We start from the raw sequence: 23056 nt of genomic DNA, 5'->3' as shown, positions 1-23056 counted from the left end.
CCACCGCGTGGGTGAAACAATTATTCTAGGCCTGGAAACAAATTCTACACCTCGTGAAAAGAAGAATCTCAAAATCATGGGGGGGTTGACGAGTGAACAGTATGGAAAATCGCAGCTGCTGTACTTGTGTCCAAGATATTGCGCGGCATGAATTACCAGCAGTGCACAAAAAAGACAACTCATCGAATACAGGCACCGGGTAACGACATGTCTTTACAAATTTACCATGCTTGAAGACCTCTACGCGAAAGAGCAAACGAACAATACCTAGACCGAGTAGAGTTGCCGCCTTCGGCCCAAATTTGCTGCCCCAAGAGCTCGGAACCTAATCGCAAGATACTATGCCAGCTAGCATATGAGATGCAAAGACTACTACCCCTTCCTTCAAAAACACAACCTAAGAAGCATCAGAACTCGAAACACAAGAGGCCCAAACAGTGTCATATGGGGGTAAACAATCAGTCCAGGAGACTATATGCAACTGCCAAACACATAGAGGAGGTTGCTAATCATGGAGACACGAGAAGACATCAGGGACATATAATACATTGATGTGGCAATGACAGTGTAACAGTAGTATTACACTACATATTAAGTACCTTAAAGTGGCCACCATTCCAGCACATCCTACACCCAGCAAAGCTAGGCTGAAAACAATCAAAGCAGCACTTGCATTGTAAATTTTCAGACTACAACATCTTGCATGGCTGCATGGATTCAGCAGAAACTCTCAGGGCCTACACATCTCACAAGATTGTCAGGAAAATTGAGAGATTGACATGTGACTTGCAAGCACATCGCCAAGAAATGAAATTGCAGGCTACAAAGCCATGTAGATACTCCAGGACAAATGCAGGCTCATGAGCCGACCATCAGAACTAAAAACTGGATGAGTTTGTGTGTATTCACCATTAACTACAGCGCAACAGATAGACAACGCTGTATAGATATACGCACTGTAGTTAATGAATTCATATGACTGCACAGGATGAGAATGACGGCCCCTCACAAGGCCCCAATTTCACATCCAAATCTATGTACACACACGCGCGCGCACACACGCAAATGTTGCAAGAACGCATAGCACGAAGCAATGTCAACAGGATGGCACTAGATAGGGATGAAGGCTAACTCCAACTGAGGTTTATTGTGTCAATGAGGAGATCTATACAGTTTTCAAAAAATGCAGCAAGAAGGTCAGTTAAATATTCATGTTTGATACAACCAAACATAAATAAAAACCTTACAGGAAGAAAATAGAGATAAAAATTCCAAGTGCAGGAAAAAATTACCATTACAATCGCCATTCGTGCATGCCAGGAGCTTTCAAGAAACGTGGTTCGTTTTCCAATAGACAGACTGACAGCTTGCTTCTGCAAGTACACTCTTCCAGTTTCTTGCCATTCCAAAAAAATACTTGAATTTATTGGAAGGTAGTCGCTGGTGGCGACATTGTTCTTCCCTTCTGGGCTTGTATACTTATTTGTATTTTCTCTCTTTCCTATTTCTCATTATGTTTGGTTTCATCAAACTCTCGTTTTTAACTGGGTTTCTTGCTGTACTACTTTCTGATAACCTTTATAAAGAACTGATTTTTCGCAATGAACCTTTTAATTAGAAGTTAGCGCACCCTGTTCTTACTGCATCCACTATACGCTCTTGAAACATTGCCCAAATAAAAATTTTACAAGGTACTTCTCACTCTACAATGCACGCTCGGATACCTCGACATCCGAGCCTGCATTGTAGAAGAAGTAGCTAGAATGCTTCGCAGGTCGGCTGCCTAGAGAAATTATGGAAACTGTAGATCTGAAAACGCTAGCAGAATCTTGTGCCAACATGGCCTCTGTTACGCTTTTAAAGATGGATGCGTTTCCTGTTGGGACCTGTAAGGGCACACATCAGTTTTTGCTTCTCCTTTTTTTGTAATTTAAATTTATAGCTTGTCAATCAGCCTTTACTCGGCATGTTTAATAAAACTTTATTTGTTAGCCTTATGGTTTTCTTGGTCTCTGGCATAAAGGTTTTCATTCTCTTTGTTCTGTTGTAGTTAAGTATTGTATAAGGCTGTGCCTTTCTTCCTTTCGTAACTACATTTTTATTCCCCCTCACCTAACACTCCAACCTTGAAGCCTGCGCGGTGTATTTATGAATAAATAAATACATAAGCACATGTCATTAATTTCTCTGCATACACTTCTCACCACCCCTCCCTCAATAAATTTCACTGTGTTGATGTCTCGCAGTGCGCATCCACATTAATTGCTGTTTGCATTTTGGTATAGCTTGTGAAAAGTGCAGTACGTAAGCATTACACGCCATTAAGGCATTGACCTATGCGGCGCATAAACAAACCTTGCATGACACGTTGGATTGTTGAAAATAAGGACAATTGTATATATCGCAGTTACGATAATAGCATTTAGCGGACCACTAGACAATAATTTCACTTCGCATAGATTTCAACACGTCCATTAAATCTGCAGTTCTTTTGTTTAATAATCTGGTCGGTACAGCTTGGCGACATCTTGAAGATTTCAAAACAAAGTTCAAGATTGACCGCCCTTCCACTACTGTGACAAGGTGGGCAAGCGAAGCTCGAGATCCGCGGCTCTTCGCTGTCGTAACGCTTCGGCTTCGCGCTCCCTCACGGTGAGATCGGCACGTCCACGACGAGCCCTTTCTCAATTGAGTTCCTGGCGGCGTTCATCAAACGCCACCTGTTCTTCAGTAGAACGCACGACGCGTGGCCCGCTGCCGCTCCTTCAGCGCAGCCTGCTCTTCGGCAGAACGAAGGAAACGTGGCCTCCCCATGTGGGGGAACGCTGCGAGCGCGCGGCGGAGTAAGACGTGTGGCGTATCAGCTCCGTCGATTTCCGGCTGGAGCCACGGCTCAAAACTATACACCCCAACAAGACCGACGTCAATTGACGCAGCAAACCATATATACCACCTGTATACCGAAGTTCACCAGGTGGGCCCACTATTGAAAATTCTACAACCGAAGTACACCAGACTACGTGGGCGACGCCATTAGGCCTAACGGTGACGCCGATGCCCGGCGGCGTGGAACCGGCCTCCCGAGGTAAAATGGCGGCCCCGCGTCATTCTTGAGGTTTTACAATCCCTAAGGCATGACATGGATGACTGTTTCAACATCAGAAGACCAAAATCCAACTTTCAAATTTCAGCACCAATTTCCCAATGAAGCGTTCGCGCAGCGCTCACTCATTCAAGCCAAGATGGTGGAGTCCGTCACAGTCCCGGCCTCCGGCACACCAGCCGGCATGACGCGGACTCCTGTCTCGCGCGTTGCGGAAAGCAAACGCAAGGCCCTTACCAAGTGGAAGCCTCGCCCATTCCCAAGACCGGGCGAGCCCTGACAACATTGTGGTGGGGCTCAAGCGCACGAACATGTGTCGCTGCACCAAGCCTTTTCGGAGATCGGCTACAGCGCCAGCATTACGGCCGAGGTGGCAAGGTCTGTTAAGATTCTGCCGTCCCGTGAACAAAACCTCATAGTGATCAAGACCGTCCGGTGTTACAAAAGCAGTCTTCTCGCGGTCGAGATCGTCCACGGCAATCTGCCAGTAGCCGGAGCGGAGGTCAATAGAAGAGAAGTAGCGAGCACCATGGAGGCAGTCAAGGGCGTCATCGATCCTAGGTAGGGGATACACGTCCTTTTTGGTAATCCTGTTAAGGTGCCGATAATCCACGCAAAAGCGTCATGAGCCATCCTTCTTTTTCACCAGTACAACAGGTGACGCCCATGGACTACATGACGGTTCTATGATGTTCTTGGCAAGCATTTTGCGAACTTCTGCGTGAATAACTTGACGCTCAACCGGTGACACTCGATACGGGCGGCGATGAAAAGGAGGGGCATCGCCGGTATTAATGTGATGTTTAACAGTTGTAGTTTGGGACAAAGGACGATCGTTAAAGTCAAAAATATCGTTGTAGGAAAACAGAACGCGGTAGAGCTCACGAGCGTGCTCGGACGGCATGTCGGGCGCAATCATTTACTGTAAGTCGGCGATGGGACAAGTTGTCGACTGAGATGGTAGAGGAGGATCGGCTGAATTGCCGTCTACCTCAATAGATGCTATTGAGTGATCCTCGAATGAGCAAAGCTGGGCTAGAGACATCCCGCGTGGCAGCACTTGTGTCGTCAAGCCAAAATTGACCACTGGCAGGCAGACGCAATTAGCCGTAATAGATAAAACGGTACGAGGTACCGTGAGCCCGTGTGTAAGGAGGACGTCTTGTATAGGAGCCGCGATATAGTGACCGTCGGGCACTGGTGGGGATGACACTAGGTCAACGTAAGTCAGTGCCGTAGGTGGCAAGCGAACGAAGTCGACGGAACTGAGGCGACTGGGGTGTGGTTCAAGCGGGATCCAGAACAGGCAGGTCAAGGCGGAGAGTACTGGCGGAACAACCAATGAGAGCAGAATGTGCGGAGAGGAAGTCTAAGCCGAGGATGATGTTGTGGGGACAGTGGGCGATGACTGTGAATAGCACGATTGTTGAGCGATCGGCGAAGGAGACGCGGGCGGCACACATACCAATCACGGGGGCTGTTCCGCCATCGGCGACACGGACAACATGCGTCGTGGCGGGCGTGATTATTTTTTTCAGGCGGGTACGAAAGTTCGCGCTCATTACCGACAAATGCGCCCCAGTGTCTATAAGAGCAGATACAGGAACACCGTCGACTTGCACGTCAAGAAGGTTCAGATGAGTGGGCAACGTCAGTGGAGAAAACCATTTAGTTTTCCGGCTGGGAGCGGCGTCCGAAGGGAGTCGGCGAAAAGGAGCGACGGGGCTGGGGAGAGCGAGTCAGTAGAGTCAGTAGCGGCATTATCGGAGCGTGCGGCATAGGGACGAGAAGGGCCACCTGAGGGGCGAGAGTTGGCAGTATAAGCAGACCGGGTCGGGGAAGTCCAGCAACTTCGACAGTGCCTAGAAATGTGCCCGATGCGACGGCAGTGAAAACAAATGGGCTTGTCGTCAGCAATGCGCCATTCAGCTGGGTTGCGGAAACGTGGTGGGTAAGAAGATGCGGGACGGGGCGGAATCGAAGAAGCCGGATGGGTATCAGGACGATGGGCCGAGCAGATGGTGTGAAGGCCCATGTTTTCGAACTCCTGGCGGACAACTGCCTGGATCAGGGAAACCGTGACTGCAGGTGCGTTGGTGGGGCTGGAGTCGAAGGCAGCCGGATAGGCGGCCTCAATCTCACGCCGGACGATCTTGGTAATATCGCCAGTGCTGTTGGGACGAGGAGCGTCGGCACAGGAAGATGTCGCTGGGGTGTTGGGCAAACGGGCAAACTGCTGATCGATACGTCTGCTTTGAGCGAGTTCCAGGCGGCGGCACTCTTTTATAACAGCATCCACCGTCGCGACGTTGTTGAATACGAGCAAGTTGAAGGCGTCTTCGGCAATGCCTTTGAGGATGTGGGATACCTTGTCTGACTCAGTCATGTGTACATCAACTTGGCGGCACAGAGCCAAGACGTCCTGAATGTACGTGACATAGGGCTCTGTTGACGTCTGCACACAGCCGCACACTAAGAAAAAAAAGAGTACCGCTTACTCTTTTCGGAGAGTCTGGACTCGCCACGTATACGACACACTTTGTGGGAGACACCCGAACTCTCTTTCGGCAGAGAGTCCCGAGACTATCTGTGCTCGATACAAGGTGGTTACGTGACTCCGCACACAATAGTCATGCACACTCTCTTGTAGTAGTCTCCTAACCTTCTCAAAAGGGTTACACGACTACTGCTGAGGGAGTCCCGTTAACTATTCTGCATGAGTCAGACGAGTCAAGATAAAGGGTCACATGACCACTGCTCAAGGATTCGGGCAACTAGTCGTGACGAGTCTGATGACTCCAGCAGTGTGTGTCAAGTTACCCTTAGTGTGTGGTGCAGGACTCTTGCAAATAGAGTAAAATAACTAATCCATGTAAGTCGTTTGACTCTCGGATGGCAGTGTCGAGCCGCTTTTCAAAATGTGTCACCAACTTTTGCTGTAAGTACACACGACTACGGCTAGTTCTCAAGATGACTACTGTGAAAAGACAACGTATAAGAACCCATAGCAAACTTGCCAAAAAGGACGTGGCAGGTTAGCAACAATAAGTTAACATTTCATCACCCTTTGTTGTCTTTTGGAAAATTCAAATGTATTAGTCAGCACAGAATCACCATGAAAGCAAGACAGTTCTCATTACTATTAAACTGGAATCAATAGCCAACCAAGCAAAACAGCCTTAAATAAACATCCAATATGTAGCCTGCAGGTACATATGCATGACACTGCAATGCAACTCAGAACCATAATGAGACCCCAAAATATTAGGTAACTCATGTAGAAGTTCAATTAGGCACTGCACAAGTCTCTAATGTCAAAACATTTATAAGTCAAACCTATTTCACTGTTCTTCGAGACGTGTTTTTATTTAGAACTTACGATTTAACATATTAAGCAAGTAAGCTACACATAACAAATAAAAAAGGCCGCACTTATGTACAAAGGAGACCCAGATAATCAAGTGCAATAAACAATATTACAACTTAGATTACATAATCTATGCGTTACACTATGCTTGCTGAAAACAACTGGTCGGCAATTGATAATCCAATCTAACAGTAAGAACAGCTGTCTTGCCTTATGGTACTCTTGTTGGCACTTTTCCCCCACAACTTGTGCGTGTTAGTGGCAGTTGAAAATTGATCTGAAAAATACCACATTAAAAAGTTGTGCATCAATTTTATTCTGTCATACAACGTGCAACAGTGTATAAAAGCTTCACAACAGATATTACAAAAATAAATACAGCAAAATTTATACTAATTGTTTATTTATGTTGACAAACATACTTTTGCAAGACGAATTATAATAGCTGACACAGACAATTTCACAGATTGCAATACCCACTAATACAAAACCTGCCATATTGCAAACACGCTGACAAAATATGTAGCACAGGTAGCTGTATTTTGTTACGGCAAAGATTGCACATGAATAATGAGGACAAGGGAGGAAGCAGAACACACAAACAAACTATACCCAGCTGCATGCATGCAGCTGTAGCAATACACATGGTGCACCAATGTCCAAAAGAAAGAGGAAGATGTGAGGAAGGCTTCTTTTACTCATCACAAGCTATCCTGTAAGAGCAGATTATGCACTGGCTGTAATCTACCCTCAGCACACACGTAAATAAGTTACATTAGGTGCCACATTTACAAATCACTCATACAATGTTCTTGTGATTGTCCTTATTCAGATTTTTAACTTGGAAAGCATGACTGAGTAACATAAAGCCTCCCTACGGCTTGGCACATATACAGAAAGAAGTGTTTCTATAAACACTGGAAGTCATGGAAGGATGACTGACACATACCTCTTTTAATTCTTTTGTCTTTATGATTATCTACCACAGTAGTCTTTTGTAGAGTGAAACACATCCAGATAATACACTGTGGGCAACAAAGTGTGAATACCTGTTCTTGATTTCTACCTTTCTCTGGTGTCCCGCTAAGGTAAGATTGGTGCAAAAAATTGTCTTCTCAATGTATGCGTTCCCACAAAACAAAACAGGAGCAGATGATAAGCCACATTAATGGTGCGTGAAATAAAACATCTGTTCTTAACTTACCACTGCCATTCCAATCTGGTGCGATTTTCTGCTTTGTTGTGCACTCTAGCACAGATGCTATGCAGTTCACTTGGTGCCCAAAGCAACTCTCACACCATAGCAGGATGTCAATATTGTTTTTCAAATTCTAAGCGAAACTCTGGTTATGGGGGAAAATTGCAAACTTAGTTTTGCTTTGTATCTTCATAATGTTGTAGAGCAAGGTAGAAAGCAACAGATATTTATAATTTGGGTTGCCACTGTGCATTGCATGGATATGTTTCAATGAATGATAAAACTACGTGGTAGATAAACATATGAAAAATAAGAGAATTAAGCTCGAAGTCTACCATATCAGTAACTGGGAATATTATATGTAATTGAAATTTTGTAATTCCCATTGATGAAGAAACACTTTTGACAATATGTGCCAAGGCAACTAAGTCACTCATGCTCACAAAGGAAACAAAATAAAAACAAGCAAGATTGCAAGAAGTTCCAACTTGCAACCTAAAGTGAGACACCTCACATGACTGACTTATGTATTTACTGAGCATAAATTACATCTAGCGCATAATCTGCTTGTACAAGATGACGAAAAATGAGTTACTGCTGCTTTCTCTCTGGGGAATTTGGCTCTTCTGAACACATGCACATTGTGTGGCACAGCTGCGTGGATGTAGCTGGGCACAGCTGTTATTCAGCATCAGTCTGTTTTTATGGACCTGTACTATTATCGTTGTAATTTATAATTAGCGAATAGCCTAACTATAGGGTTGATCAGCTCCATTTTAAACAAAACATACTGACAGATTTCCCTGTTTATCGCTAACAAAGAGATGGGTACATCATTTCAGATTTCAAGAAACAGCTGTGGAACAGAACAAATGCTGAAGACCGAAAATCTACAACGACCAGTACCTTTTTTATTAAATGCCATGTAATAGCTCTTTCTGCAATGAATACCATTATTATCAAAAATTGTAGCCTGAAAAAATAATTGGCAAATATTTACAAAAGCGACAGGGATTAGAACTGCACATTAATTTCAAATGTCTTCTTAAACAAGATCACAATATTTGAAGTTTCATTAACTTCAGCAAAACGCTGACATCCCATTATTGAAGCTAGTCAGTGCTGAAGGTATTGTTAGCTTGTAGGAGTCCTCAGACTGGCAGCTCTGAAATATTTGTCACCATACTTGGTGGAACATGCTTTGCTCTTTCAGATATTACTTTGCCAAAAAGCCTTCTGTAAGCCTTGTGTGACAATTCTGTGTGGAAGAGAAATCTATTTGATCATTACTTTTTGGGTATATGTATCTCAGAACTGGTGCTAGTCCGAGTTCTTACAAAGTAGACGTTATGGAGTACTGTAATTTTAATGCCTGCCACTGCTATAAATTTCTGGTAGTGAAAATTGTCGCACTTTCATGAAGCAGCTATGTTCAATAATTAGTGGCAGTCACCGCTGAAACACTCAGTACAAAACACAACATAAATACATGGAGTCAAAATATAAATGTCCAACAAGGTCACATCTCAAGTCTACATTTCACAGAGCTGTCTTTTTTTCTGTTAGTGTGCCAATACCAATCGCACATTCACAAACATTTTAGTATTGCACTTCTGGTAAATGCAGGAAAATTCACCGTCTTTAACAGAAGCCCTTGGGAAGACAGCCCAGAATCACTTCGACAAGAGGACTTGCCTTAAGCTTTGCATCGCTATGTTGTAGGTCACTGTAGCAACGGGAATGTTTTGCTGATTGAATATTACTCGAAATATTTTTATTATTTGTACTAGAGGTTTGAAAAGAGACCCAATTGTAGAGTGCTTCATGCAGATTTCATATATTCCATTAGCTTCTGTTTAGCTGCTTCTTGAGTTATGTCCTACACAACAGCAAAATATAGTCATATTTGCAGGCACTTTCTTGTGTATTAAATTTTCACAAAAAGCAGTGTGCTGCAGTTAACTCAACTCCCTGTAGACTGCAAGGTGCCGATATCTATTCAAACAGCACGTAAAGTTACTAGAAGTATGCAAGATTAGTAGGCAGGCAGGCCTGCATACTAATCTTGCATACCTCTCATGTACTCTGAAAAAAAATTATTGAGAATACTTCAATAATTTTTTCACACAATAGCATGAGAATGAGCTTGTGCACTTATAATTGTCCTACACAAATTAAATTTCGCGTACATACTCTTCAAGATAAGCAGAACACCAATATCTAATTGAAATTGCAATCTGCAAAAATTATTTAAAGTGGCCTAATATTTTTTGCATAGTTCCAGAAATTGTACAAGCTGTTTGGATAGGTATCGCCACTTTGCGGTATACAACTAGTTAAATAAGATACAGCATGAAACTATTTGTGAAACTTTTATAAACAAGTGCCCATAAAAATATATTGCCACTATGTAGGACATAACTAAAGAACACCAGCTACAAAAAAACCAATGACAATTCAAATCTACATAAAACTCCCTATGAATGGCCGTACATTCAAATTTCTAGCACAAATAATTTAAAAAGTTGTTTCGAGGAGCATTTCCCCTTAAGTGGGTGTCAGTGTTTCTATCAAAGGGTTACAAAATACCTTGAGGCATACCATAGGGAGTTTTATATATAGCACACACACGCATCTGCCTAAAAAGCCCCATGCCCTGCTTGCATTCCTTAGACATTTTTCTGCGTTCTGTTGTATGTCACCGTTTGCATCCCTTAACACTGACGGCGCAAACCCCAAAAAAAACAGCCTATTAACACACTGAATCTTTAGGCTGTAAAGGGGTTGTATGCGAATGGGGGCAGCCAACTCTAGCATGAGAATAAAGAAATATTTGTTCTCGCATTAATGAAACCAGTCAAAATATAATCTCGCAAATGTGGAAATGAATGCACGAAGAACCTTGCCGATTGTTACATTAGTGTCCCGAACAAGATCTTTTGATGTTTATAATTCCTAGTTTAATTCAATTTCCTATATTAACTGGGCTCTGACCTAGAATACTAAGTGTAGGAGACTAACCCAGGCCTGGAAGCCAATATTTAAATCTGAAATAGACATTCATTCCCCGACCACATGGCACTGCTACGTCATCAGAAGAAGCATGCATCCATAGACATATAGTCTGTAAAATTATTTTTACATGATCTGTAGCGTTACTCTTGCACTAACAAATTCTGAAAATTAGGAAATACATCTGCTATTTAAAGCACTGTTGCAAACCCGTGTTTTTGAGAAATGCAATACTCAAAAGGTGTAATACAACCAATGTGTGCATGAAACCTATGCAGCTGCCTTTGACATTCGTCAGTGTGGCAAATAAGCACTGAGAAATGCCAAGGGTATCATAGCTTTCATGTTTCAAACCTTGTATGCGAGTACCAGTATCTTTGCAGTGAAAGGAAGTCACATTATTACCAGACTCATGAGGGGAATTTACGTTTCTCTAGTTCAATATATTCTTTCTTGTGCTCCTATATCCTTGAGTTTTTCAAAAATAACGGGTGCTTGAAATAAGTGCTCTATATTGCTCTCAAATTTATCCTGCACCAGAGCCTGTGTTATGTTACATTTCTTGAACACATTGCAGTGCTGTAGATTATCAAAGGAAGAAAAAATGCAGTAAGTTCGCATTTTAGCCTTCTGTACAACAAGAATTAAGAACCTATCAATTACATCCACAAGTACAAAAGAACTACGAGAAACGGGGCTTAAAGGCAGGTATACATTAGAATAGCAGGAGCTGATGGTGAGAATTCTAAGAGAAAGGAACTATTAAAAACTAGATACTAAAGACACATATGAATTATAATAACAGAAATATTTGCAAAGAATTTGAAGAGACAAATAGAATGTCTGTTCAAATCACTCCACCCCAACACTCATCCATGGTTCGATAAGTGATCACAGTCGGTGATGCTGTTTGGATAGATGAAAGTGAGGCACAGCTGTCAAATAGGTAGCACATGTAGAGGGGTCACCAAAGGTTGCACGCTGGTTGCACAGCAGGTTGCCATGATCTCCGGACTCCCTCGACCCTGATGCGTTGAACCTGGTTATACGTCGTTTGCACGAGGCCTGGCCCGAGTGTGCGGCATGGCTTGGGTAAAATTTCGAGGCAACCTGAAAAACACAGATCCATATATTTAGCCCCAAAATATTCTGTACCATAGGGCAAATCTGAAGTTTACCCTCTGCACATAGCAGATGATGAAAACAGACACAAGTCACCAGACTCAAGGTATATAAATGTGCAAAAGTGGAAATGAATGCAAAGAGCTGCTTATAGGATGGAATCCTTCATTTTGTCTTTTGTGGATCAATAATAGTATATTAGCATAAAGTGTACATGACCCTCCCTATTTGTGTAGGTAGGCTATTCCATGCCAGCTGTTCCAACCTGGCACACGACCACTTGGAATTTTATTTTGAACACTGGGGGCCCTTCAATATAGAACAAATCTCAATTTCACGCAATACTTAAAGCAAAAAAAATTTTTACTGGCATAAACATTATGTCAAATTTTGTGTAACGCACCAAAGAATGCATCATAAAATGGCGTAGCCAAAAATATGGTTCCTTCATTAAGAGGGCCGAATCTTTAACGACAATGAAGAGAGGCCTTACACCAAAAACTTAACTGTTTATTAGCCATGACTGAGTTTATTATGGCTGATTAAAAATGGACAAAATGGCTTATTAACTTTATTTTCATAGAAGTGACCTACAGCAAAAGCTGCAAATTTATGCAATCTATGTGTTTAGGACTTGGCCTGTGTGCAAGAATGGTATCAGAAAGATACATTATGCAGCAGTGCAGAGAGAGGAGGATGAACTTGGAAAAGAAGTCAGTTTTGGCGTACGTTTATCGGCCTACTTACCATTGAGGCAGCCCTAGTAAATTTATGCCAAATACCATGTATGAGAGTACATTGTATTGTTTTTAAATTGGTAAAGCTTTATCAAAGTAGTTTTTGTGTTAAGCAAGAAAAAAATTGTACAAGTGGTCTCTTGTAGTTTCAAAATTTGCATCGCATTTCGCCTAATACACATAGCCTCTTGGCGGCTAAGACAAAATGCATGGACTTGAGCATCCCTGCACGGATAGCAGGGAGTCTAAACTGCTTCGAAGTTACTTCTGTTATTGCTGAGTGACTACAAGCCATTTCACTCAAAAATACGCCGCTTAATTACAGGTATTTACCTGAATTTTTCTGTCGGCTGTCAGCCTGCTGGCATCATCACTAAGGCTGCCAACTCCCTAGTGGACATAGTCGGGACATGGTGGCGGCAGGATGCAGTAACAGAAGCCGCCAAAGGCTCCCAACTACCTAGTGGACGTAGTGAGGACAGGGTGGTGGCAGGACGCAGGGGTAGGAGCCACCAGAGTGCACCTGCAACAAATTTGCACAAATGTTCTTAGTCCTACCATGTCACGATTTACAATAAAAATTGAGCTGTCTGTGTAACATGGCTACCAATACAAATAAAGATAAACAGTTAGGTCCTACGAAACAACTAGAAGCCCGACAAAAAGAAACAGTACTTATGTTTATGAAAATCCAAACAATGAAACAAAAATGTGTAACTGGTTTGTGCATGGAAGCTCGGTTTAAACCTGAGCTCATACCATCAAGTGACCTGCTAGTCAACTGTAAGCCTGCCACCTTAAAATGTCATTGTAAATTCTTTTACATGCATTATGTTAAGCTTCATTAATACAAGTTCAAAATCTTTTAATATAAGTAAATCACCAAGGTAATTCAATTAACGAATTCCAGTGGTCGTTAATGCAACAAAGTGCAAGCTCGGAATGAAGCTGGCCAAACTGGGCAGTGAAAAATAACAATGTGATTCTCTACATCTTGTTTTCCTGGTTTTCGCTCTAGCACTGGAATATACAAGAATTTTGACATTCCTGATATTTCACCCTGCTAATTTTTATGCCATAATGCATAATACTTCAGCAAGAGCAATGATGCTTTCTTTTAACTGTAAATAGTGATAGAACAAGAAAATTTATTGGAGCCAACGTTTTGAGAAGAAAAATCTTCTCTGTCGAAATATTGGCTCCAGCGATTCTTGTTCAACAGCTCTTCATCAGTTCACGTCTCTGTCTTCCTGTGTACCTTTGTACTTTCAATGTTATGTCAATAAAACTGTAATAACGGATCATTAGTAAATGTAGCTGATGAGGAACTTGGGCTTGTTGGTAGATAACAACAGAGTAACTGCGCAACGTAGAGATACGGACAAAGGAGGCTTGTGTGTGTTGTCTCTTCCAGCCATGTCTCCCCTTTGGGCGATTACTCTGTCTAAATGTAAAACTGTTACCCTTTGCACAATAATAGTAAAATGCATAAAGACAGGAAAGTGGACACAAAAATTACAACAAATGGCATCATATGCTAATGAGATATGCAAAAGTGCCTGCTACAATCTGTCTCACCCATAACGTGCTGGATAAGATGGCGTCTTCTTCTGGATGTTGGCATTTCTTGAATACCTAAAGTAAAGTACATTTCAAAATTACAAAAATACACAGAACAACAGCAGTAGCAGAAGAGACAACGCATTGTTTAGTAAAAGAAAGTAAACTAATCTCTGATACACCGCAGACGAAATTTCCTTTATTAAATTAGTAGAAAAATACACCACACCTCATCTCATTCAATGCTGTGAGCGTTTCTTGGTACAAGAAAAAAAGGTATTTCTGCATGAAAACAGTAAAATAATCATAGCCTTCTACTTTTACAAAATACGCTACAGCGACTAAGCCAACTACGGCTGTATATACTTAAAATTGTTATATGCACATTGCAATAGCCAAGACAGGATAAATTTGGGTTCATATGCAGCTCACCGGGAGATACAACTTTGCAATCAACTCATTTCTGCTTGCCAAATATCTGCACTAACATAAGACTACAAATAAAAAGACCCTCTTTTCATAAAACACCGGACTCAAAATAGAAAATCCAGTAGCAATATTACAATTTCACCACGTAACACAGCCAGGTTTTGTAAGCCTAGTAGGATTTACTATATAAATGTTGCAGCATATTCATGCTTTCAAATATTTACAACCGTGAAAATAAAGATTAAGTAAAAATAATACATTATATATAGGCTTAGATTGTGAGCTAATGTGTTTTCTACTTACAGCCAAATGCACAAAAAATTTGTTCCCTTTCAGCGCTTTTAAAGCGCTGTGTCTGTTCGCTTGTGCATGCAGCCGCTTTACCGCTCTTAAAATTTCTGTGCTGCCACATCGCCTGACACTGCCGTACAGCGTTGTAGCGCTTTTATTATTCGCGGTAATATACCTAAAGCGCTAGTAAATCTTCAGAATACACAAGCTGCCTTTTCGACTACCTGTCTTCGCCATGCGAAAGTCACACTGGCGCTAGTATTGTATCTACACTTCAAGTTACGCAGTACTTGATATTCTACGTATTTTTCGATGCGACAGGCCACTCGTCACTAAAGTCCTTAAGAACGGTGTTTCTCCTGGCAGTACAGCTTTGCAATAATTTCAGATGCTCTCCTGAGGCTTCCGTCGGTCAGTAGTATTTTCGCATACATACGCGCACGCATGCCTAAGAAACGTCTGTGAACTGCCAAGAGAAACGTGGCGCAAAATGTAGCCATACCGGAAGGGCCGAGTACGCGCCGTTTGTAAACTCGGAACAAAAGCTGATATGCTTACCTGAGACGTTAAGAGAAATATGGCACAGGTCACTCCCCGCTGGTAGTCGTTCGTATGCATCTGGTCGTCTCTGTCCGTTGCGATCTCCCATATCACAATAAAAGATGCTGTGCAAACCGCAGCACTTCGGGCGCTTGTGACGGTCCGGCGAGCTGCACTTGCGCGATGTCGGCAAAGACGAAATAGGCGACACGCTGCTACTGGCGGCGGTCCCCCTCGTCGCAATCACACAGCACGGACAGAAGCTCCCACCGTTACTTGCCGCAACGCCTGGTTGCAGTCGCCCCTAACGCGGCGATTTCAAAACCACTCAACGACAACGTACCCGCGCGTGATGCAGCGCAACTGTAAAATGGCGTCATGCTACTGACGGCTTCGGCTTTGGATCATTTTGTGTCTGCACAACTGGGCAAAACAGTTGCGCTAGTTTCGGTTTTGTTTCCTTGCGTTGAAATAAAAACTGTTTTGCTCACTTATAATTTTGCGTTACTTAAGTAATGTTCACGAATGAAACAGCCATGAATTTAACACGCGTCTTGAAATACCCGCTACGTTCACTTGGCAGAAGCAAAATTTGCTCGTCCGAGTGTGGTTGTGTTTGAAATATCTATCGCTGGGCTGTCGGAGCGTGCTCGAAGTGTGAAGACGCGGCGTAATTGTCCTTAATTTGCTTAGCTATAATGGTGGGCTGCCCTTGATTTCTGTCGAGTGCAGTTTGCTCTGATGTAAGGTAGAACTACAAAGCCACCCATGTTACTGAATGATCTAGTGCACCTGAAGCTGCCAGAACTCCGGTATTTCCTCCACAAGTTCTTGCGACTGTGTGCCGCGATCACCAAATGGGAGCGTAGTCATTTGGCGGAGATTTAGCAACACATTTTCTAGAGCTATCGTTCACCGCTATATCACGACATGGAGAAGCAGCGGGGTTGGTCCTTAGTGAAATTTTCTATTTATTGCGAATTTTGCGATAGCAATTATATGGACACAACCGTCGAAATATATCTGTCGGTGTTGCCGTGACCTTACGCATAAAGTCAAGTGCGATAAGATCCTATCCTGCGCCGTTAGCTGTGCGCGTTAAAAGAAGTGTACGAGGGCGAGCCGAGATGTATAGCGTCTGGATGGGTGCCCCAAGTATCTATAGGTGGTCACGTGATAAAACGCGCGCAAGCCGGGGAAAGGAGGCGCTTATTTAGCACGCTTCTCCTCTGGCCGTTGCTCTAGCCCGGTCTGGCGCCACTCTCGCTCTGTCTTGGAGATAATTTCCGATGGGTGCAAAGCGGCGAGGGGAGGGGGGGGGTGAGGGGAAGGGCGCTTTTATTGCGCCATTTCAAGTTTCGGAGGCGCTTCGAAGGATGAGGCAGCAGCAGTGTTCTGTCCGCTCTGTTCGCGCCCTTCATCACGCCGAGGCTGTGACAGCGAGTGTTCGCGGTCATTGAGTGAAATCTGTTCATGTTTGCACGTGCGCGTGTGACCCCGTGCTTGCTAATTTACGGAGTAAGCGATTGTTTACTGCAGTTTATTCAGGTGATGAAACTACGAACCTTGGTTCGTGCAGTTGTTCGTGCAGTGGTTCATGCAGCATTGGGGGGAAACTGCTACATTTTTCTTTTTAAATTTCTAGGGGGTTCAAAAGCAGTGCTGCGTTCGTTAATGTTTGTTTCTGGTCGCGGAACGCAACGCACTCCGGTAGCCCAGTGGCTTTGGGGTTGCGCTGCTGAGCTTGAGGTAACGGGAACAATCACACCCGCAGCAGTCGCGTTTCAATGGGGGCAGAATGCGAAAACGCGCGTATATTGTGCATTCCGTGCGCGTTAAATAACCCGAGCTGCTGAAAATAAATCTGCAGTTTTCCATTACCGTGCGCCTCATAACAAGATCTTGATTTTGGAACCTAAATCCTCAAAATTTAACTTTACGTAGTGCAATTACATTTACAATCGACACTGTTGAGTGCGCCTATACTGAACTTGTTATCTCGTTGCTGTGCTCTCTGTAGTAGCCAATGCTATATTTTTTAGATTTACTTATGGTCAGAATCCAGTTTGACAAATCTGGGTATTCCTTAGCATAGGATGCCAGCGTGTGAGATATTAACAAACATGTTCAAGGAAAATCGATATTTAGAGTTCGATGTAATTGCAGAACATGACAAGCTTGACGAAAGAATGATACACCGCATTACAACCAGGACAGGAAACCGAGGGCCTGCCTAAAACATAAGACGTTATCTGGTATTTCTTCTCCTGCATTTTAATCTTTCTCTCGCCAGACTCATCTCGAATATCAGAGGAGTCGCGATCTTGCACGACGACTCTTCGCGTGCTATTAAGAGTCAAACGACCCACACACAAATGTTGACTCTTGTTTTGTGACTCTACCCGCGCGAAAATGGGTCTCCGTAAGAAAAAAGAGAGTCAAGTTGCCGTGACTCACTTTTTACTCTCTTTTTTCTTAGAGTGCGGAAAGCGCCTTCTGCGCGGCAAGTTTGTGACCGTAGGGGTTGCCGAACAAGTCTCGGAGCTTTTGCTTGAGCGAATCCCAACTGGTGAGCTCCTCTTCGTGCGTCCGAAACCAAACTCGAGGTGTGCCACCGAGGTAAAAGACTACGTTGGCGAGCATGATAGTAGGGTCCCACCGGTTATTGCGGCTGACGTGTTCGTACAGGCTGATCCAGTCGTCGACGTCTTCCCCATCTTTGCCCGAGAATATGCCAGGATCACGGGAACAGGGAGAGTGATGTAGGTCGTCGAAGTGGCAGCAGGGGACGGAGGCGCCTGAGTCGAGTTGTCATCGCCGGGAGCCATGAAGCTAGGCGCGACGTACCGTCCACTGCGAAGCTCCGTGACGAGGTACAGGGAACGTCCACCTCCACCAGATATGTTACGTAAGAAGACGCAGATGAAAAGCTATATACAAGTATATTTACAACGTAATACGCCGCGCTTGGCCAAGAGGCAACAACCCGCGCTAGCCTCCAATCGTCGTCGTCGTCTTCTTACTGCTAGCCTCTTCGTCATCGGTAAGACAATTCCGTAGCAATATGAACTCCCGCGCACAAGGGTCTCGAAGGCGACGACGCGGCCGACGCCGCTGCCCGCGCGCTCGCTCTCCGGGCATGGCCCTCGCCTCCCCTCGATGCGGACTGCGGCCGCAATCCGGCAGTTATCTTTAAAGAAATTACCCAACATTACCGAGTCGGCCATGCAATCTTTCCTAAGCACTGCAAGCGCCTCACGAAGGCGGAGGAGCGTTTACTCCTCCGCATCTATACTAAAACACTGCTGTACCTGGCAGTCTTAAAACATTTCGACCCTGCGTGCACAGGGAAGTGCCCACACTGTGAGGAAAAATCTTCGGACACCTTCGACATGGTGCGGGCATGCCAATCAACACCGCACCTTCCCCCTATACCCAACCCTACATGGGAGGACTGGGAGGCGGCCCTGCTCGGCTGCTCCGACCTGGCGAGGCACAAGGCCCTGGTCGGCCGTGTCCGAGCCGCGCTTACAGCCAATGCGCTCCTGTTATGAGGAGCCCACCTAGTGTTCATAAGTAATGGCCCCTTGGGGACCGCTTCACACCTTCCCTGTAAATACTTCGACCAATAAAGTTTTTCAGCCAGCCAATTCCAATCTGACTGCCATGCCTGAACTAGCGGGAAACGGCGGGCGCGAGGCGAGCGCACACGCACTCACATGATTTCTCTCCGGGGGGCGGGGACGCCTGCGATTGGCTCGCGCTTCGCGCTGCGTCTACTTCTTCATGCATATAAAACCGCGCTTTAAAGGGTGCATGTGATGAACCGACAGTGAAACTTCATAGTGAAACCATACCGGTAAAAACATGGCTACAGAAAAAAGGGTATCTTTGTGTCTTCTGTTCACTGTCGCCATTGTGATGTACCAGAGACGACTGAACATTGTTTTATTAGCTGCACCGACGCTATCCTATATTGGGATGCCTCCAAACGGAATTAAACAAAAGACTTTGAGATTAACGCTCATGCTGTGCGATACCTGCTGCCGACCTCTGGTAATAATGCACCTTTCGATGTGTTTTTTTTTCTCATGGGAATGCACAGTTTCTGGAAAACACGAATGATGAACCGAAACGTCGAAACGGTTATACCTAGAAGGGTACATTTCATCCAGATGACACTCCACCCTAAGCATGTTTATGATTGACTAGATATGCAACCGGACTGGTACCGCATTTTGCTGAGGTGACTATCCTCACCACCCTTCTAAAGTGAAACCAACGTTTCCACCCACAGTATGAACACTGCCTTTTCTGTGTGCAACTTTCATTGTGTCCTCCATTCTCTCACTATGCACAACATGGTGAATATCTGGTTGAATTTTACTGTAATAAATGCCATGAAGGGAAAAGAAACCGACAGTGGCTGCATCAGTTAACCTGGTGGTCTCGCAACCCAGCGGTAGGTGGTTCGAGTCCGCAGCCCGTGAAGCAATTTTTATTTTCGCGCGAGTTCGGTTTTTTCACACGGCAACACCAACACCGACGCCGACACGAATGATGCAAAGAAGCTTCGCTTGAATTAATTACTTTGTTGCAACAGACTTTTAAATATGCGTACATCACTGCGATTGCAACACCAGAACTTGATACAAATATGCGCATATAGGATGCGGACGAATAAAAATGGTCAGTACAAACTCCAGAATGTAAAACAAAAGATTATGAGGCTTTATGTGTCAAAACTACCATCTGATTACGCGGAACACTGTAGTGACCAACTCCCAAAATTTGGACCACATGGGGTTCTTCAACGTGCACCTTGATCTAAGTAGACAAGCGTTTTTGTATTTCGCCCCCATCGAAATGCGGCCGCCGTGGCCGGGATTCTATCCCGCGACTTCGTGCTTATCAGCCCAACACCTCAGCCACTAAGCAACTGTGATAGGAGTTTGGACTATTTGAATGTCGCGGCCGAATGCGTGTGACTGCTGTGCGGCGGCGACGGACGAAGAGGAAGAGAAGGGCCGGTGTCTGGGCGGGGACGGCAGCCATGCGATCTGCCTGAGCTACCTGGTATGGCCTTCCGAACGCTCTGAGCAGTCATCCACCCAAGGCCAGTGTTCCTGGGTGTGCTGGCAGAACAGGCCGGGCTGTCCTTGGGCTTCAACCGGCCTGCTCCACTGCTGGGCGAGCATCCGACGCCGACATGTTCCGGTGCAGCTAAGCCTTCCGAACGGTCTACCCTGTGGCGGGCAGACGTCCCGACCCAGCTGTCGCGCGAGTGGCTCGTCGTGTGCCGGGCATCCGCCCCGGCCTCCAGCCTGCGCCACTCGCCGCTCCGGATTCATCTTGCGCCTCTTCGTGCCGTGAGTGTGTGATACCAACGCGCTATTGGACGCCTTCCTACATGGACGCTGAGCGTGACTATACTTAAGCCACAGACACTCATGAAGGGAACTGTGTGTGTGTTATCGTGTACGTTATCCTAGTCCCGTCCTCGTGTTATTAAAGCCTCTCTTTGTTCATTGTGCCATCCCTGTGTGTTTGAGGCCTGGGCCCACATCTTCCTATCACAAATTTTGGCGAGCCTGCCAGGATTTTCAAACGCATAGGAGGAGCGATGCAGATCGAGAGGTTGTACGTCATAGGGAAAGACCTAGGAATGACAGGAGCGGAGTTAAAGCGTTGGATTGATACAGAAATCATGAGGGAACGCGACCAGCGAGCCCAACATCGGGAAGACGCGAAAGCGCAGGCAGAACAAGAGCGTCTACGATTAGAAGCGGAAGAACGAGTGCTAAAGCTCAAGATCGAGCTCCAGGAAAAGACTGCTGGCGCACAAAGCGCACAGAGTGACAGCACTACGGAGCAGTCGGTTACCAGGGCGGCTCCTGAGCTATTCAGTCCTCATAAGTTGATCCCGCCGTTTAACGAAGCCCAGGATGATTTAGACGCCTACTTGCAACGTTTTGAGTGAGTGGCAACAAGTCAGGAATGGTCCCGCGCAAAATGGGCACTCTCCCTCAGCCTCTGCCTGACAGGAGAAGCGTTGACGGTCATAGGACGGCTTGATTCTAATGCAGCCTTAGACTACGACAAGCTGAAGACTACTCTCCTTCAGCGCTTTCGGTGCACTGCTGAGGGATACCGAGAAAAGTTTCGAAACGCAAGGCCCGAAGACAATGAGACTGGCCTACAATATGCAGGTAGAATATCGGGCTACTTTGACCACTGGCTTGAAATGTCCCATATTGAGAGGACCTTCGACTCCCTCAGGGACACCATGATTGCTGAACAGTTTTTGAGAAGATGTTCTGCGTCGCTGCGAGTGTTCCTGAAAGAAAGGAACTGTAAGACCCTCGCTATGTTGTCAAAGAATGCCGATTGTTTTATAGAGGCACAAAACCTGACCAATCTAGGTAGAGAAAAGTTATCCAAGGAGGTCGTGTTAGACTCTGCTCGCAAGACTGAACCTCCAACAGCGATGCCGCGCGCAACTAATCGGTGCTTCCTTTGTGATAAAGCAGCACATCGAGCTTCGGAGTGCTGGTCCCGGACTAAAGAGAACTCTACAGGTCGCGGATGGTCCGGCAGAAAGAGACAAGGAGGTGAAGCCTCAAGAAGGGAAAATCAAGGACAAGCTTCGTGTATTCTGGCTCCGTCGCAAGCCGAAAAGCCGACAGAAGAGAGTGGCGGATACGTAGTGCTTCAAGGTGGCGAAACGGTCCCAATAGTCAACATGACGTTAATGCGACAAGGTCCCAGATGTGACAGTGGAAATCTGCCAATGGGAAGAGGCTTTTTTGAATCACAACCGGTGTCTGTCTTACGAGACACTGGCTGCAATACCGTGGTCGTGCGACTCTCTTTGGTACCTGAGGACAAAATGACAGGAACAAAAAGTCCAGTGTTCTTGCTGGACCGCACAATCCACTACTTACCGGAAGCGATAATTTACTTAGACAGTCCATTCTTTACCGGCGTCGCGCGAGTTAAATGTATGCGAGACCCCCTGTATGACGTGGTATTGGGAAACATTGAAGGTGCCCGTGCACCTGATGACCCGGCCAATTCATGGTCTCCGCAGAAACACAACAGTGACAAGACGAGTTACCCTGCCAACAGGATGTCATCCACCGCTCAAGCAGAGCTACCAGACGTAGAGGGCCAAACGTCCACAGCAGCTAAAAACGCAGCCGCCTCCTCGAGACATACAGAAGACTACGAATCTGGTACCGAGCTCGTTGCTGTGACAAAGGAAACGAAGATACGGTCCCTGCCTACACTGCCTGTCCCGCAACCCGCAGTCACTGGAATAGAGCAAGGCGAATTAAAAGCTTTACAGAGGGACGATGGGTCTCTGAGGACATGCTTCCAAAAGGTCGGCAAGATGATGGTCGCGGATGGCCGCGCAAGCGAATATTACTTAAAGGATGACATTTTATACAGGAAGCACACAGTGTCAGGTGGGAAAATACTAGATCAGCTAGTGGTGCCAAAAGACCTCAGGGAGATGGTGATGAAGTTGGCTCATGAAGGGATCCTCGCCGGTCACCAGGGTGTGACGAGAACAGTGGATCGAATTGTTGCTGAATTTTACTGGCCAGGGTTCCAGTCGGAGACGAAACGGTTTGTTAAATCGTGTGACGTCTGTCAACGAACGGTGCCGCGCCATTTAGTCGGACGCGCTCCGC

The 23056-nt window shown here is 45.2% G+C and overlaps 1 long non-coding RNA gene across 1 annotated transcript; it reads right to left on the bottom strand.

Annotated features, from left to right (window-relative positions):
- Window positions 1-6766: 6766 nt before the first annotated feature.
- Window positions 6767-13173, bottom strand: LOC142578608 (uncharacterized). The gene is made up of 2 exons (XR_012827274.1): window positions 12873-13173; window positions 6767-11790 (listed from the first exon to the last, which is right to left on the bottom strand). It is a non-coding gene; the product is annotated as an uncharacterized LOC142578608 (long non-coding RNA).
- Window positions 13174-23056: the final 9883 nt, after the last annotated feature.

The sequence above is a fragment of the Dermacentor variabilis genome, chromosome 4 (genome assembly GCF_050947875.1).
Source record: "Dermacentor variabilis isolate Ectoservices chromosome 4, ASM5094787v1, whole genome shotgun sequence".
Taxonomy (NCBI): Eukaryota; Metazoa; Arthropoda; class Arachnida; order Ixodida; family Ixodidae; genus Dermacentor; species Dermacentor variabilis.
Note: the sequence above shows the minus strand (reverse complement) of the source record. Positions and strands in the feature narration are given on the sequence as shown.